At 45.7% G+C, this 19,499-nt stretch overlaps 1 pseudogene across 1 annotated transcript in view; it reads right to left on the bottom strand.

The window, feature by feature from the left end:
- Nucleotides 1-3,249: 3,249 nt before the first annotated feature.
- The window catches only part of LOC309544370, a 40,544-nt pseudogene continuing 24,294 nt past the window's right edge, over nucleotides 3,250-19,499 (bottom strand). Inside the window, exon 3 of the transcript in view lies at nucleotides 3,250-4,012. The product of the transcript in view is annotated as an uncharacterized misc_RNA (transcript). The remainder of the gene's footprint in view (nucleotides 4,013-19,499) is intronic.

Genomic DNA, 19,499 nt, shown 5'->3' on the forward strand with positions numbered 1-19,499 from the left:
CTAAATGTATGTTGCAGCCAAATCCAGTTGCAGGGGCCCTTTATAATGAATGTGATTTGGCATTTGTCTTGATGCTGAAGAGCTGGAGACAAGAGCAGCGATGATGTGGGGATCTTCCGGTGGTTGTCCAATCAGCCTTGAACTCAGCTTCTCAGCAGAAACCTAGTGACATCTAATTTACCAGGCAACCGTACCTCGGACTACCTAATGAGCCATTGGATGCCTAACCTGGCTCTATCCTACGCTGGTTATTGAGCCCTGAGCTAAAACTAGCTATAAAATCCCAGACCAGAAAGGACAGGCCTAACTAAAATGACAGGAGCTGCATGTAAACTCAATTGCAACAAACAGGTTCACCTACTAGTATACTGGAAGGTGACCTCTACACACATAGTAGTATAAACTTTCTAGCACTGTGCATGTGGGATAATACCAATAGGACAGAGACTCATCTGTCACTAGGATTCAGATCAAGAAGTTATGGGCAGCTAAAGCTAAACAGTCAAAATACTGGAACAATTACCTTATAGTCTCTGCTTCTGGCCTGGGTAAAATACAGCAGCAGATCCTGAATGGATTCTCATGTGGTCCAATTCTGTATCTGCTTTCTAGAAACTCCCTTTTTTGTTAATAATAACGCAGTCCTTTAATCAGGTTTTGAGATATATATATATATATATAGGCAGACAGTCAGTCAAGTGAAAAATTAAATACACCCCTAGGAAATTGTTGACTTTTTCAACATATTTGAACATATAAACTTTAGGTCTTTATTCTAACTATGCCCACATATAAAGATGATATACACGAGAAAGAACACCTAAATGCCCTTTAAATCATTTATTTAACAAAAATATCAAAGGATATAATGGTGTACTGTGGAAAACGTAATTAAACCCTTAGCATCAGAAGCTGGTATTGCCACGTGTTGCAGAAATGATCTTATTTTGTATTAGTCAGAGCTCCACATCACAAGTAGGTATATAGAGATAAAAAGAGCTTCTAAGAAGCCAAACAACTAAATGCAGTGCTCATATTTTTTTGAGATGATCAAAGAATTTACCTTTTTTGAATGAAACCATAGCTCTCAACTGTCCCTGATTTCGAGGGACTGTCCCTCATTTGGAACAAAGTCCCTCTGTCCCTCCTTCCTCCTCATTTATCATATGTACTATTTATCTTTCAAAAAGTCCCATGTTCCCATCTCAGAAAGTTGAGAGTTATGTAAAACCATACATTTTTATTAGAAGAAGTTAATTTTTTTTTTTCAAATGATAATTAGGAGTCCCATGTAATTTTAACATCCATGCATATTCATATGCCTATACCCCTATTATATGCAATTCCATTTACACATACTTAGATCCAATCTGATCAGGAACATACATTTTGAAGATTTTTTTTAAATAAGGTAATCAGCACAGTATAGCTGGACATAATTTACAGACAAAATCTGCCTTTCAAGCAGCAATATGCATCTAAAAGAAATAATAACATTTAGTGCATGTATAATACTTACTTCATACATTTTAATACCATCATCATCATTATCATATAAGGTAAGTTCAATTCAACCAATCTTATTTGCATACCAGGGCCATGTGAGACCATACATGTAGACCTATAAAACTCCCCTATGGGACTGCAGGGGAGATGCGGGGGCACATAAACAGACACGCACAATACTGTGATCCCTATATAAATAAAGGAAAAGGTGTCTAATCTTCTTCCAAATCCCAAAAGATTAATATAGATTAATAGAATATATCCATATATCCCTTCCAGTTAGTAAGTAGATTAAATATATATATATATATATATATATATATATATATATATACATATTAGGGATAGACCGATTATCTTCAAGGCCGATATATTGGGGGCCTGATATGCACTTTCCCCGATATATCGGTATTGGCCTCGGAACTGGCCGATATTGCCAATATTTTTGTGACGTCATTCTGCTTTTTTAGGCTGCCTCCCTTGCCTTGGACAGCCTCGTCTGGAGTTGGGACTAGTCTTGCGGGAGTGTATCACCCACCCACAGCAGCCCTGTGCCAGCCAGCCACCCAATCCACAGCCAGCCAGCCACAGGCACTGTACCAGCGAGCCAGCCACAGGCAATGTACCAGCCAGCCAGCCACAGGCCCTGTACCAGCGAGCCAGCCAGCCACCCACAGGCCCTGTACCAGCCAAGTGATTAATAGGTAACAGTCAGTAAATAAAGTCCAAACATATAAATCCTTGACTGTCAATCCCCAGCTGCAGGAATCAGTAGATTCTTGCCGCTGGAATGTGAATGCATCCTAACTGAAAGTTTGTACCTCAGGATGGACATAGAGCTGGAGGAAGAGTCTGCAGAAGGTTGGCATTGCGTGCACAATTTATTGATTGAGGTCACAAAGCTTTGCAGACTCATTAGCAAAAAATAAATGAATGCATTTTTCTTTCTGCATATCTGTGCATTAATTGTTTTTTATTTATTTATTTATTTATTTTGCAAAAGGTGGACTTATCCTTTAAACATATGGTATTTAGTCAATCTAAAATAATAAATGCACATATTTTTGCAGGAAAAAATGGTGCAATTATTTCTTCCCACAGGAGCCAGCACTGCAATCTTTTTTTGAAAATGTAATCTTTATTTGCATAAAAGATATACAAAAAACAATACTTTTGTCGGGGTACATTCTCCCCTGTACTGCGACGCAGCGCATAAATACACTACATTACAATACATTTCCGGTCATACTAATAAATACATTCAATCACATACATTCATTCTGCGGTATGATGCCTGATGTGTTGTGCGGAGTAAGGATACCCCGTGCCATCACATCATGCATGACGCCGCAATACCCCTAAAGCATGAAACTAAAAACATTGTCTATACGTACATTGCTCAAACTGTATCGATATAATATGACATTTCAAAAAAGCAACAGGTGTGATGGGGGGGTGGGAGAGTGGGGTAAAGGGAGGGGAATGAAATCACAGGCCCGAAGCTTTATTGAATGGACAAAGACACACAAGGGAGAGTGGGGGAAGGGGAAATCTTCAGACCTCCTCTTCCTCCATGAGATCCATCAGGTTATAGTCTCTGAGCAGACTGTGAACCAGTCTGCGACAGTCCTCAATGGACATCCTCTACCGCTGGTGGATAAGGCGCTTTCTGGAGCACCATAAAGCGTCCTTAAAGCAACACAACACCCGCCAGGCGTTGTCAATGTCCTCCTGTGAAAAAGTTCAGTGAAAAAGTCCATTCAGCACAGCAAAATGTGTGATGGCAGTCTGTGGAACAAAGTCTCTAAGTTCAGGTTCCAAGGCCCTCAACAGGCTCTGTGCAAATGAGCACTCCCAGAAAACGTGAAAAGACGTTTCCTCGTGGATGATACAAAAGGGGCAGTGCCTGTATCTGCACAAGTTTCTGGCATGCATAAATGTCCTGAGTGGCAGCCCTCCCTGGACAGCCATCCAGGCCAGATCTTTATGCCTGTTGGTGAGTCTCTTTGAAGAAACATTCCTCCAGACCACTTTGCAAGTGGCTGAAGGGAGGCCTGGAACAGTCTCAGCAATGTCCGATGCTCTGATCAACTTGTAGATAGTTTTTGGCTTCCACAAGTCGGGCTTAACTCCATGCAGCCCCAGCTCCTTGATGAACTTGAAAGTGTCCAAGTAGTACCAAGGAGTGTCCCAGTTGTAGGGGATGGAGCTGTCCCATTTGTCCCATCCAAGGGACCTCCAGAGAGGCAGGAGGAAAAAACAGGACATGGAGTTGCCTCCAGAGTCCGAAGTTCTGTCAATCAAAGTTCTGCGGATGCAGTTGCAGGCAAAGAACACCCCCAGTAACGTTGCGATGTCGGGCACGCCCTTACCGCCCTTGAGGGGTTCCTTAAACATGACTGCTCGCTTCACTCTGTCCATCTTGGAGCCCCAGATGAAGTGGAACACCGCCCTGGTGATGGCCTTGCAGGTGTTGACCCGGGGGGGGCCAGGCCTGGGCGAGGTACTGCAACACAGGGAGGATTTCACTGCGGAGTACCAGTGTTTTCCCTTTGATGGTGAGTTCTCTGAGGCTCCATAGTCCAAACTTTTGTCTCATCTTGGACAGTCTCTCCTCCCAAGACTTCAGGGCTGCGCCCTCAGCTCCAAACCAAACTCCAAGAATTTTGATGAAGTCCGCCTTGATGCTGAAAGGGATGGATGCAGAAGAAGGCAGGAACCACTTTCCGAAGAGCATGATCTCTGACTTCCCGCAGTTGACTTTTGCCCCTGAAGCTTTGCCGAAGTCCTCACAGGTCTGGACGAGCGAGTCGATGGAGCGCTGGTCAGCACAGAACACCGTTACGTCGTCCATGTAGAGTGAGCACTTGACAACCCTTCTGTCCGGTCCCGGTGCGGTGATCCCTCTGATATCTGGGTTCTGTCGGATGCATTCGGCAAAGAGCTCTATACAGCAAACAAAAAGCAGAGGTGAGAGAGGGCAGCCTTGTCTGACCCCAGAGAGAACAGGGAAAGGGTCAGTTTTCCAGCCATTCACCAACACCGTACTACAAATGTCATTATACATCACATTCACATACGAACAAAACATGTCCCCAAGACCAAACCTGCGCAGAGCTCTGCACATAAACTCATGGGAGACACGGTCAAAGGCCTTTTCCTGGTCAAGACTGACCAGGGCCGCAGCACTGCAATCATTGCAGTTACGATTGTTGGATCGCAGCCATAATGTGAGGCTCCTGCAGACACATCCTCCAGCCTTCTACTTGCACCTCTGTATGGGCTTTCAGTTAGAAAGCTGCAGGAAGGGGGCGTGGCCTGCAGCTGAGGAGATGGCCGCATAGAAAAAGAGCTCAGTGAGCGCCAGCTAAGTCCCACGGCAAAGCAGCTACTTCACGCCGTCAACTCCGCTACCCTCTGCTCAGCGAATCTCTTGAGAGGTCCGTGAACAGAATGGGGAAGGGAAAAGGAAGAGAGGGGCCCCGAAAACTGACAGAGTTTTTTGCGCCATCAGGGGCATCCCGCCCCAGTGAATCCCTGGTGGTGCGGCTCACCACCTAGGGGGGAGAATCAGCACTCACTCCACCCCTAGATAAAATCGTATCCTTCCGGAGGCAGAACGAAGCCTCACCGAGGGACTCCCTTCTCTGGGGACACCACCAGGGAATTTATTGATCAGTTGGAGGACTTCCTTTAAAGATATGCTACTCTCCCAAAAAGGTTCCCTTCTCAGGGACATGCTTTCTTTCATGTCACAAGTAAAAAGATGTATCAGCACTAGGGGATAGAGTGTACCATATGGAGTCCAAAATGGGGGAGTTTGCAAATGCACATAATGAGCTTGTTGACGTTCATAATGGGGCTGAGGAGGATATGCAAGCAATAAAGTTGAAATTGGCCGATCTTGAAGATCGTTCCCGCAGGAATAATATAAAGTTCTGTGGGATATCTGAACCCGTGCTAGCAGCAGACTTGTGGAGATATGTGCAACAAATGATTTCCACTTTACTCCCGGATACGCCAGGCTCCCAAAACCATCACACCTCCCTGACAATATACCTATGGATTTCATCGCCAAAATTCATTTTTACCATGTCAAAGATGCATTGATGCGATTCTCAAGGAAAAATTCTCCCATGCCTGGTCCTTGTAGTTATATAACCTTTTACGCTGACCTATCTCAACATACCCTGCTGGCGAGGAAGAAACTTGTTTCTCTGACAAAACTGCTACGCAATCATGACGTCCCTTACTGGTGGGGATTTCCCGCCAAGCTGCTAGTCTCAAGCTGGCTAAAAAATTGGGTTCGCTCCTTACTGACAAGACCTCCCTACCATCTGCATCTTCACCTGGCAGAGTCTCGGCAGAGTCTCGGCAGAGTGGGAAAGAGTTCCTGCACAATCATCTGCTTCCAACCTTAAAGGAGATGAAAACCATAACTGAGTAGTGACTGAAGTAGTAGCCTCAAACTATCCAAATACTATTCTCTACAAGCAGGACAATGCTCCAGGTGCCCCAGAGGATACCCCTCCTAGTTAATGTTGTGGCGAAAGCCCTTCGTTGGATTATTTTTATTGTAACTCTGAATATTACACAGCAGTTTATAGGTGTTGTTGGTTTCTAACCTTTCTTTCTGTTTTTACGTTTATTACACAACTGTCTGCTGAGAAACATATGCTGAGTATGTATCCATGGCTAGGACACTATCTACAGAACTGTCTTCATAACTCCAGAGGATCTCAAGAACTTTAAGTCTTTACCTTCTAATACCTACACTAGTTTTCACCACCACATATCCCTCACTAGAGGGCACCAACTTCCATCTCATGAACAGAATAGTAAAATGGGTCTGAAGGTAATATTTCTGAATGCACATGGCCTTAAAAGCCTGTTCAAGCGAAAGACCTTATGGAACAATGTCAAGAAACTCCAAGGGGATGTGGTGTGTGTGCAAGAGACTCACTTTCACACCCAAAAGGCCCCTAAATTCTCTCACAAGCTTTTCCCCCATATTTTTACAGCCAACGCTGAAATGAAGAAATGAGGGGTGCTCATAGCCATAAAAAAAATCGGTATCATTCCTACTACACTCTGTCACCGTTGACCCACTAGGAAGATACCTGATACTGGTTTGCCACCTAAATAATACCACCTATACAATAGTGAACCTGTATGTGCTCAACACTGGACAAATCAAGTTTCTCAACACTTTACTCCAAAAAGTATCAAAAGTCAGTCGAAGGCTTCTCTTGTTTAGTGGAGACTTCAACTCCATCTGTGATCCGCAATTAGACAGTAGCTCTATGAAAAGCTCCCACAGACATACCCTTTCCACTTTCCTAAAGGACATTAATTTCTATGACCCATCGAAGTGTCACTATACTGTACATTCTTTTCTGTCCCGCACCAGTCCTATTCAAGGATCGACTTCTTCCTAATGGATCTGCAGTTACTCCGTAGGACTACATATGCAGATATATACCACGCCACGTGGTCGGACCATGCCCCATCGTCAGGCACCATCAGAGAAAAGGACGCGATTTCCCTGACCTTCCTATGGCGCAACGACTCCTCTTTAGTCTCCAAGCCTTCTAACTAACAGAGATTGACAAAACAGCTCAAAGAATTTGTTCAGCTTAATACCGATACGGAAACTGACATATTTACCATTTGGTGCTAGCACAAAGCATTTTGTAGAGGTTTAATTATATAAATGTCAGCAAGGAAGAGAAGGCATAGGTCGCACACCCTGTCCGAGCTTCTCAACCAAATTAAAATGTTGGAAGAGCAACATAAACAAAATTTATCCCAGCAAACCCTAAATGAATTACAAAAACATAGATTGGACCTCAGACAGTTTTTATTGCTACAACACGAAAAATCTATTAAATGTTCTAAGGCAACGTACTATGCCCAAGGCAATAAAGCAGGGCGTTTATTAGCTAACTATCTTAATGCTAAGCAATTGAAGACCAAATTGTCCTCACTAATACACCATACTACAGGTAAGAGGGTGTATCACCCTGACGAAATAGGGAATGCTTTCAAATCATACTGCTCCCTTCTATATAACTTAAAAGATGAGTCAGGGACACTTCAACCCTCTCTAGATAGTATAGAAAAATTCTTAAACTAGCTTAAATATACCGTCCTTGACCCCCCAACAACTTACCTTCTTGAATGGCCCTATATCAGGTGGGAAAATTCTATATGCTAATAAAACAATGCCAAAAGGCAAATCCCCAGGAGCTGAAGGACTCTCGTTTGAGTATTACCAAAAATTCACTGACATACTACTTCCACATTTGAATAAAGTTTTCAACAGGGCTGCAAACTTAACCTCCTTTCCTCTAGAAATGCTGCGAGCTATAATAGTCACTCTCCCCAAACCAGGGAAGGTGCCTGACTGTCCTCAAAACTTTCGCCTTATTTTTCTATTGAATTCGGACCTGAAGCATTCGGCTAAAATCTTAGCCAACAGATTATCAGACATCGCCCCTAATTTAATCCAGGCTGACCAGGTGGGCTTCGTGAATGGTAGGCAGGCAGCAGATGGCACAAGATGCATATTTAATCTACTGAGATTGGTAGAAAATCGCCAAACTCCAACTATTTTCCTCCCATTGGATGCCGAGAAGGCGTTTAATAGGGTCCACTGGGGATACCTTAAGGCTACATTAACAGGGCCTTATCAAACAAGCTATCACCGCTCTCTACACCAACCCTTCCGCCCAAGTCTTTACGTCTAGCGTAATAACTGATACATTCCATATAACAAATGGTACACCACAGGGATGCCCCCTTTCCCCTTTGATATTCTCCCTGGTTATAGAGCCTCGAGCAACCCTGTCACGTACCTGGTAGAAGAGCCTGATACGGTGAGGAAAGCCTCTCTTACACCTCTGACTCGGGGCCCCTGATAGAGCAGACACGTAGCACAGGAGTGCAGAGTGGCACGAGAGCCTATTGATCTTGATAGTAGCTTAGCCGGACAAACTGTCAGGATCAAGCAGGGGAAGACAGTCGGTGGACCGCAGCGGAGCAGGAGTGCCGTATGGACACCACTGAACAGGAGACAGGAGCAGGCTGGGTCTGTCAGTAGGTTGCAGCAGAGCAGGAATGCCGGATGGACACCACCGAGCAGGAGACAGGAGAAGGCCAAGTCCATCAGCGGGTTGCAGCGGAGCAGGAATGCCGGATGGACACCAGTGAAAAGTAGGCAGAGACTAGCAGCAGGCAGGCCAGCAGGATAGTAGGCAGGAACAGGGTCAGGCAAACCGGGTCATACACTGGCAGACGGATCAGGTGCAGATGTACAGGCAGAAGCGTGGTCAAAGACAAGCTGGGGTCAATGCAGGCAGAGTTCAGGAGAAGTCAAGGCAAGCCGGGTCAATAACAGTAATCAGATGCGGGTTTACAGGTAGCAGGTTTACACAGAAACGCTGTAGACAAGACAGCACTGAAGCACAGCACAGGCTCAGTTTAAATAGATCCCTTGATGACCATACAAGCAACAGGTGCACGCACTTGTGCAATGGGCGTAGCCTATGCACAGCAAGCTGTCTAGAAGAGCCATTCTGTCTATGGGAATGCCCTTCCTGACATTGCCCCCTCACAATGGGCAGCCTCCGGATGCCCAACTAGAATATCTTTTCTGGGTGGGCACGATGAAATGCTTGAATAAGTCTCCTGGCATGGATATTATTTTCAGGCTCCCATGAGTTATCTTCAGGGCCATACCCCTTCCATTTAATCAGGTACTGAATTTGATTCCTTCTTTTCCTACAGTCCAGAATTGATTCAACTTCATATTCCTCTTTCCCATCAACTACTACTGGCTCAGGTGGACTCGTATTTCGGTTAGGAAAAGGATCTGAAATAGCGGGCTTTAATAATGTTACATGAAAAACGGGGTGAACCTTGAAGGAATCTGGCAAAGTTAGCTCATAAGTAACATCATTGATTCTCCTTTTCACAGGAAATTGCCCCACATATTTAGGTCCAAGTTTCCTTGGATATGTTTGTTCAACACATCTCTACATGACTACTGAGTGTAATAATTCTGCAGCTGCAAATCCATTCACTAACAAAAAACGCAAGAGCGTTACAGATTGAACGAGCCCTAAAATATGGATTCAGCAGAATTACCCACTCAAGTAATGCAATTAAAACAACAAGTAAATGCATTGATACTTGCTCTTACAGAGGTAAAAAACGAAAATCAGGCTTTGAGACAGCAGGTTGGCCGTCTTGCACAGCTCTCTGCTGCTCAGCCCCGTGAGCCTAAGATAAACCCTCCTCTAGTGTTTACAGGTGATCGGAAAAAAGTTTGTGAATTTAAAAACGCATGTCAATTGCTTTTCTTGTTAAAACCTCGTACCTACCCTACTGACCAAATTAAAGTCTGTACCACTATTTCCTATCTGACGGGTGATCCCCGTGCCTGGGCAGACTCTCTCTTTGAGAAAGATGATCCACTTCTCAATTCCTATCCTTTATTCCTAGCGCAACTCGCTAGTTTATATGAAGACCCCAATAGGCAGAGTACTGCTGATACCCAATTGAGGGCTTTAAAACAAGGAAGGAGACCTGTTGAAGACTTTGTGGCAGAGTTCAAGAGATGGACCCTTGATTCAGGGTGGAATGATACATCTCTAAGAACTCAGTTCAGACTCGGCCTATCAGAAGCCGTTAAAGACGAGCTCGCCCGAGCGGATTTACCTGACACCTTGGATGACCTGATACAGAACAGTATCAATATTGACAGACGACTGCGAGAAAGAAAGGCCGAGAAGATGGGATTGCCATTGTCCAGTCCTTCTCGGATGTCGGCTGTTGACCCTACTCCTATGGAGGTAGGAATGATACGTCCACCTTTATCCTTTACCGAACGTGCCAGGAGAAGATCCGAACATCTCTGCATGTACTGCGCCTCCCCAGATCATTTGTTAAGCGACTGTCCCCTTGTCCGCAAAAAAGAGGGTGAGTGTTCAAATGTCTTGCTAGGGGGACTAACGACTTCCATTTCTAATCCTTATCTTTTTATTCATTTGACATTACAGTGGGACCAAACTAGGATCACCGCCAAGGCTATGATCGACACAGGATCTTGTGGGAACTATATCGATACTTGTTTTGCTACCTTAAATAAAATACCTATTATTTCAAAACTCAAACCTGTCTCTGTTAGTTTCATTAACGGTATTCCGTTATCCTCTGGTCCAATCACCAAACAGACACAAGCACTCCTTGTCACTGCCAATGAGTCTCATATGGAGACTACCACTTTTGATGTACTAACCTCACCACATTTTCCCATTATTTTGGGACTTCCCTGGTTACACATACATCAACCAATCATTGATTGGAAAACAAGAACTCTAACCTTCTCTTCTCACTATTGCGAAACCACGTGTAATCTCTCATCATATGGAAAGATCCTGTCTGTGGTGACAGATGAGATTATACCACTATGTTACCAGGATTTGTCGGAAGTCTTCCTTGAGAAAAATGCTCAAGTGTTGCCTCCCCATAGGGACTATGATTGTTGTATCGATCTACTCCCTAATAGCAAGTTGCCTTTCGGTCATGTTTATCCTCTTTCACAGGATGAACTCTCTCATCTCAAGGAATACTTGGATGAGAATTTGGCAAAAGGGTTTATCAGACCTTCTACTTCCTCTACTGCTGCAGGACTCTTCTTTGTCCGCAATAAGGATTCAAGTCTCAGGCCTATTATTGATTACAGGCAATTAAATACCATTACAATAAAGGATCGCTATCCCTTACCCCTCATTCCTGAACTTATTGAACAGGTGCGCGGGGCTACCTACTTTTCGAAATTGGACCTAAAAGGGGCATACAACCTAATCCGAATCCGTGACGGGGATGAATGGAAGACAGCATTCAGAACCAGATACGGATTGTTCGAGTACCTTGTGATGCCATTCGGGTTGTGTAATGCTCCCGCAGCCTTTCAACGATTCATAAATGACATCTTCAGAGACTTACTTGATGTTTGTGTTGTAGTATATCTGGACGATATACTTATTTATTCTCAATCTTTATCTGAACACATAAAACATGTAAGACTCGTGTTGTCCAGACTACTTGCACACAACTTATACGTAAAATTAAAAAAATGTTTATTTCATAAAGAAGAAGTACTATTCCTAGGATACATCATATCTAAAAATGGAATCAAAATGGATATGAGCAAGATATCCTGTATTCTAGATTGGCCTGTGCCAACAACTCGTAAAGCATTATAAAGATTCCTCGGATTTTCTAACTTCTATAGGAAGTTCATCAAGAACTTCTCTGCTATTGTGAGACCTCTCACACAACTCACAAGTATGAAAAAAACATTCAAATGGTCAGAAGAAGCAAATGGAGCTTTCCGCTTGTTGAAATCAAGCTTTACTTCTGCTCCCATACTACGCCATCCAGACCCATCCCTTCAATACATCCTGGAGGTAGATGCGTCAAATATGGCAGTAGGAGCAGTTCTCTCCCAACGACCAACAAATACTTCACCACTTCACCCAGTTGCTTTTTTCTCAAAATCACTAAGCAGCCCCGAGGTGAATTACCCAGTGGGTGAAAAAGAGTTGCTTGCCATAAAATTGGCATTGGAGAATTGGCGACACCTACTTGAGGGTACTCAATTACCAGTTCTCATATACACAGATCATAAAAATCTTCACTACCTTCAGACTAACAAGACTCTTTCCCACCGGCAGGTACGATGGTCCTTATTCTTTTTAAGATTCAACTTTTTGGTGACCTACACTCCTGCAGACAAAAATAAAAAGGCGGATGCGCTGTCACGATTAACCGAGGATAACTACGCCGAAATACCTTCAATTCCTATAATACCCTATGAACGTATTGTCGGTGTTGTTTGTTCCCTGAAGGAAGAGATTTTGCACAGCATAGGACTGGATTCACCTCCACCACAACTAAGTGCTGATGCAGAAGGCTTCCTCTATTACAACGACAAACTTTACATACCCCCTACTATGCGTACCAAGATTTTGGAATTGTCGCATGATGTGCCTATGGCAGGACATATGGGTATGACTAAAACATTCAATTTACTTACTAGGCAGTTTTGGTGGCCTGACATGAAGACGACCGTACAAAAATTTGTTTCTTCTTGTGACATCTGTGCAAGGTCCAAAATTGACACTACAAAACCATCTGGTCTACTTTGTAGTCTACCAATACCCAAGGTTCCATGGGAAGTTGTGTCCTTAGACTTTATAGTAGAACTACCATCTTCCAAAGGATTTAACACCATTCTAGTGTCAGTGGACCATCTGACCAAGATGGCACATTTCATTTCTATTCGAAGATTACCTTCATCCAAGCAAACAGCGGAATTGCTAGTGAAACATGTCTTTAAGTTACATGGTATTCCAAAGACCCTTCTGTCTGACCGTGGTTCACAGTTCATCTCCAAGTTTTGGCAAGCTCTATGTCAGATACTACGAATAGAGCGAAAACTTACTTCTCCTTACCACCCTCAGACCAACGGACAGACAGAAAGAGTCAACCAGTGCATTGAGCAATATCTACGTTGCCATACCTCATACCTACAGGACGATTGGGTGGACCTCCTCCCGCTGGCGGAATTCGCTTATAACAACGCAACCCACAGTACTACTAAGCAAAGTCCATTCTACTTGAACTATGGGTTTCATCCCACTCTTCTTCCACCACGCATCCTTCCATCAAGTAACCCAGTGGCCTCTGATTATCTCACCCAAATAAAGGACTCTCTGGGTTTACTCAACACCACCATATCACATGCCCATAGTCAACAAAAAAGGTACTACGACCTACGTAGAAAACCCTCTCCTCAATATGCTATTGGGGATCTTGTTTGGCTATCTACAAAAAAATTGAGATTAAAGATCCCTAGTAAAAAACTTGGACCTTTATTTCTGGGACCCTTCCCAATTAAGAAACTCATTGGAAAAGCTGCAGTGCAACTCACCTTACCGGCAGATCTCAAAATACATCCCATCTTTCATGTGTCGCTACTAAAACCACATGTTCCTAACCAAGGAATAAGGCCTACCATCTTGCCTCCACCTCCAGTACAAGTTGAAGGCGGAGAAGAATATGAGATCAAGGAGATTCTGGATTCTCGTATCCACAGAGGAAGACTCCAATATCTCATAAGATGGAAGAACTATGGACCCCAAGACGACACCTGGTTGGATACTGCTGATGTTCACGCACCTAGGCTTATACGAACATTTCACTCGAAATACCCTGAAAAACCAGTGCTATAGGCCAGCCCTCAAAAATTCCACCCGCCCGCTCGCATTTTGCGAGTGAAATTTAATTGAGGGCGAGTGTTCTAGCTTGGCTTAGATGAATGGCTCGGCTTGTGCTGGGGCGGGTGGATCGGATGGCTCGGCTCGGGCTGGGGGCGGGTGGATTGGATGGCTCGGCTCGGGCTGGGGGCGGGTGGATTGGATGGCTCGGCTCGGGCTGGGGGCGGGTGGATTGGATGGCTCGGGCTGGGGGCAGGTGGATTGGATGGCTCGGCTCGGGCTGGGGGCGGGTGGATTGGATGGCTCGGCTCGGGCTGGGGGCAGGTGGATTGGATGGCTCGGCTCGGGCTGGGGGCGGGTGGATCAGATGGCTCGGCTCGGGCTGGGGGCGGGTCTGCTCGGCTTTAGACAAGCCGACTCCCCAGTCATCTCTATGGAGGGCTCTGTGAGCCGCACTGCACACTGGGAAATGTAGTTTCCAGCACAGCACAGCACCGCGGATTTTCTCCTCACTTACATGCCGGACTTGAGGTGGCAGAGAAGATGCGCGTCCCAGGGCAGTGAGGAGGAGGAGGAAGAAGAGTCAGCAGCGAGAACTCAAACTTCAGGTAACAGCCTACTGGGGAGAAGTGAGAACCGAGACATTGGGGAGACCATCAGAGAGACAGAGAGAGACAAGTCCGAGTGTGTAAGTTTGCACAAGCAGGCAATGTACAGGGATGATGGGTGCAGGCTGTTAACTTATCATATCAACTGTACTGGCTTCTGAATGGTTGCTATTAGGCCCCATTTACACCTAGTGTTTTATACACAATGTGCATAGGGCAGCCCATTCATTTAAATGGGGATACACTACATAAGGCAAAGTAGCTCAATGAGCTTTTTCTGCATTCAGTTTTTTTTTTTTTTTTTTTTTACACCACTTATTTTACAGTGCTTTCACATTTTTGCATGCAGAAAAACACATGTCAGCTTGTGGTGTTTGGGATGCCATTAACAACGAATGGCACAGCAAACGTGATGTGGTTTTAGCAATGTTTTATAAATGCGTGCACATGCAATTTTGCATGCGTTTACAAAACACATATGAACACAAGTATGAGTGGAGCTTTAAGGATGGGGTCGGTGAGAACCCAGAAAGAAGGTGTCACTCCTGCACAATAATTTAGCGTAGTGCACCTCTCAACCCTGCACTCTGTATGTAGTGTATATTTACTTAGGAAGGCAGTAATGATGTTTACAGTGCCTGTGCCCATATTATTAAAGTTGTTCTTGATAAATATTTCTGTAACCTAATTTTGCATACAACATTTAACAGTGTTATTTAATGAGATAACTAGGAGGGCGTGTTTAGGGGCGGAATTAGGGGCGGGGCAGGGTAGGAGTTGGGTGGGGCAACTGGTGGCGAGTAACTCTTAAGGCCTGGCTAGCAGCTCAGGACTTGAAATTTTGAGCCCTGCTATAGGCCTTCCGGAGCCGGCCTTAAGGGGGGGGGGGGGTACTGTAAGATTCTGGTACCTTTGGTACCCTTATTTCCCATTTCTACCTTAATATTGCGTCCCACCTTGCTAACTAGGTGGAACGCATACACCTTTAAGAACGATGACATCATCGCCGAGCGCCGCTGTGAGCGGCTATTTCAATCGCCGGTTTTCTCTCACTCATTGCTCGTTCAAACCGCATGCTTGACCAGTCTTGTCCTATGCTTGACCAGTCTTGTCCTATGCTGACTATTTCCGCCTGTACCACAATAGGGATCCCTCGCTTATGTCCTTTTGTGGCATAGACAGAGTGGATAACCATTGGAGAGGAGGAAATATGACTAAAAAAGTCTCTATGAATGAGACCCAATGGATCTATAAAATGAAGACTTTAGAACCATTGGGAATGAATATTGATTTTGATTTGAATTGTTTTATTTCTAATTTCTAATTTTAAGTTTATCACACAATATAAAATCTCCATCATCTTTAACCTGGTAATTTTACTTCCCATTCATGTCCTTTTAAATAACATTTTTAGGAATATTTTTAGTGAATTATATGTGTATTCTTATGCTAATATATGCTAATTTTAGGCTATTTTAGGATGTTGGAATAAATGTATTAAAATGTATTTATGTAATTTAGTAATATAGGTATATTGTTATTTGAATTGATTGGCTTATTGGTTTTAATGTCTCAGCACACAGCATCCCATCCTATAACACACCATTTACGAATTTGAATTATTATTGAGAGTATAGGGAACAATGAATAATATGGCATTGAATGTTTCTAGCAAACTAGGGGTTAAATTCAATGGCAACCATAGTCAAAAGGTGTTCCAATACTTTCCAAACTTGGTCTGCCCGCCGGTGTTCCGTGAGAATTACCTACCCTGTGAGAATTACCTACCCCTCGTCACTTCCGGCCAGAAGCATCTGAGCAGCGCAGCAGTGCGCATGCTCAGAGCGCGGGATACCTAATGGCAGAACAGAGGAGCTTACTAGTGCGCATGCGCACTAGTATAAAACGATCACGGTGTACCGTGAAAAAAACCTACCGACGCGGCGCTTACCTAAAACAGCTGTGCTGACATACGAGTCATCCCCGCTCCTGTCCCGGTCACTTCCCTGCTCTCGGCAACTAAATATAAAAGCGGCTTTCGGCTCAGTGATTTATGTTTTCATACAGCCGCCGCCGCTTTTATATTTACTATCCGAGATCAGGGAAGTGACCGGGACAGGAGCGGAGATCACTCGTATTTCAGCACAGCTGTTTTAATGTACCCGCTGCATTACATACAGTGCGGAGTACCGGAAGTGACGAGGGGTAGGTTTTTCTCACGGGTAGGTAATTCTCAGGGAACACCGGCTCTGGCTCCCTCCACTCTCCCTACTGTCCAGCAGCTACGGAGTTCTCTGCTCTGCCCAAGGCAGGACACTGCTTTCTCCTCCCCTGATTGCATTCTGTGGGCGGAAGAGAGGAGGACAGCCACGGAGAGCACCTCCTTCTGTGTACAGAGCACTGCAGAGTAAGGGCAGAGCGTCCTGCAGGTTGTTTCCAAAGGGCAGAGAACTCCAGCATTTTTCCAATGAAAGGATGAAAAAAAGTTGTGTGTGCATCCCTGCATCCCTGCTCCCCCGCCCCCTCCCCACATGCCAGCCTCCTGCTAACCTCTACAGTCAGCCATGTGTGTCCTATGGAGGGACAGAGCTGCAGAGAACCGACTGGCAGCATTCCTAGAAGTGACTAGCAGCATGGAGGACCCAAGCTGAGCCACTGCCCTCTGTTGCTGTTACTAAAAGGTGGGAGGAAACAGCTTCAGAGTCCTACAGCCGATATGTGGATGATTGTAGCAGAGGAGAGCTTGCTTCATATAGACTGATAGCATGGGTTGTCTCAGTTATGTGTTACATAGAGATAGGGAAAAAATACACTAGCTTGTTGAGCTTCTTCAGCACAACAAAATATTCTCTTTTATTGCTAATTCAAGTTAACAATAACCAAGTTATAGGAAACCTAATGTGAAACAGGTAGGCTGTCATTCGTCCTCCGACAGTCGCCGTCATCTTCATATTCGTCACAATGGGGTATTAGACTTTGCTCCGAAGGGCAATGGATTCTCAGGAGGGCAAATTTCCTGCCACCTTGGTGGGAAGCCAGGGGACTGCTGTTTCCCCCCCAGGGGGGGATTTAGCCGAAGTGGTGGCTAACCTTGCTGCTCAGGTGCAGATGCTGGTGGCTGCTCAATCCACTAAAAGACCCAGAGTTTCTGTTTCCTCTGATTCTGAGGGTGATGGTGATGGGGCTGCTATGGCTGGGGTCTCCTTATCGGGGTCCCGTTCCTCCCTGGATCTCGTGGGGTCCGAGGTGGAGGTTGAGGGGGTTGATAATTCTCCCCCTGGCTCGCCTGAAGTGCTTGCAATCATGGATGATTTGGTTGCTTCTATAAAACAAACGCTGCGTTTGCAGGATGAACTGTGTCCTCCCGCTGCCCTGGCGGCTTATGGGACGCAGAAAAGACGCAAGACATCGCAGGTCTTTCCCTGCACTGATGATTTTCAGCGCGCTGTTAAGGAACAATGGCGCAATTTACGCAAGCCTTTTGCTGTGCCAAGTAGGTTCAGGCTGCGTTATCCTTTCACGCCTGCCACTGATGAACGGTGGTGTGTGCCACCCCCGGTGGATCGCGCGATTGCGGTTTTGAATAAATCCACTGCGATTCCTGCAGAGGATACTCCGGTGTTCCGAGATGCCACGGATAGGAGAATGGAGTCTCTTGCCCGTCATACTTATTCTGTTACGGGTTCGATGCTGAAAGCTCTGTTTGCCTCTCTTATGGCAGCCCAGGCTGTCGCAAGTTGGACGCAGGTGCTTAGGCGCGTCTTAGTGGCTGATTCGGCCTCACCGGCGACATTGGATATGGTGGATCAAATCCATCAGGGTGTCATGTATCTGTGTGATGCGGACTTGGATTTAGTGCCGTTGGCTGCACGTGTGCAAAGCGTGGCGGTGTTGTCTCGCCGCCTGGTTTGGTTAAAGTGTTGGTCTGTGGACCAATCTTCGCGCAAGACCTTAGCCAATCTGCCTTATGATGAATCTTGCCTTTTTGGGGAATCCTTGGATACGTTGATAAAGGGGATCACGGGCGGTAAGAGCACTCTCTTGCCCCACTTCCCCAAGGCTAAGGGGGCTCCTGGTAAGAAACATACTAATTTTCGGCCTCCTCAGGGGTCCTTTCGTGCCTTTCGGTCGCACTACAAGGGCAAACCATTCAAGGGTCAAGGCTCCCATAAGAAGCCGTGGTCTGGTAAACAGAAGTCCGGTCAGTCCGGACCCGCTGCCCATAACAATGCGGCCTGAAGGGGCGCCCTCACCCAGTTCTGGGGTGGGGGGACGCTTGCTCGGTTTTCTTCAACCCTGGCTGGCCTGCGTGCGGGACCGGTGGGTTCAGGAAATCGTTCGATCTGGCTACAAGATCGAGTTTCTCTCTCGGCCGGAGAGCAGATTCTTTCCCTCAAATCTTCAACTGTCTCCGGAGCGTTTGCCGGATCTGCACCTAGCGGTGCGGGACCTGCGGGCTCAGGGAGTGGTGGTTCCGGTGCCTCAGATTTCGGGGGTTTTATTCAAATCTGTTCACTGTGCCCAGGAAGGAGGGCAAGGTTCGTCCAATTCTGGACTTGAAGGCTCTGAACCGCTCTGTGCGGGTTCGCAAGTTCCGCATGGAATCCCTGCGGTCGGTGGTGGCTGCCCTGGTTCCGGGGGAATTCATGGCCTCCATCGATTTGAAGGATGCGTACCTTCACATCCCGATTTTCGAGGGTCACCAGAGATACCTTCGATTCGCCATTGCGGAGGATCATTACCAATTCGTGGCGTTACCTTTTGGTCTCGCCTCGGCTCCACGGGTTTTCACCAAGGTGCTTGCACCCGTTCTGGCTCTGTTGAGGGCCCAGGGCATCTCTGTCCTGGGGTATCTGGACGACATTCTGGTTCGGTCTGCGACCAGCCAGGGTCTGGAAAAGGACCTGTCCGTCACGATGCAAACTCTGCAGGAGTTTGGTTGGACGATAAATTTTCCAAAATCGACGCTGAGTCCGTCGGTTCGTCTTCCCTACCTGGGAATGATCTTGGACTCAGTCCAGGCGAAGGTCTTCCTGCCGGAAGACAAACTCAGGACTCTTCAGGAGGAAGTCAGGTCCCTCAGGGACGTTCCGCACTC

The sequence above is a fragment of the Pelophylax lessonae genome, assembly GCF_965119305.1.
Source record: "Pelophylax lessonae genome assembly, chromosome: 1".
NCBI lineage: Eukaryota > Metazoa > Chordata > Amphibia > Anura > Ranidae > Pelophylax > Pelophylax lessonae.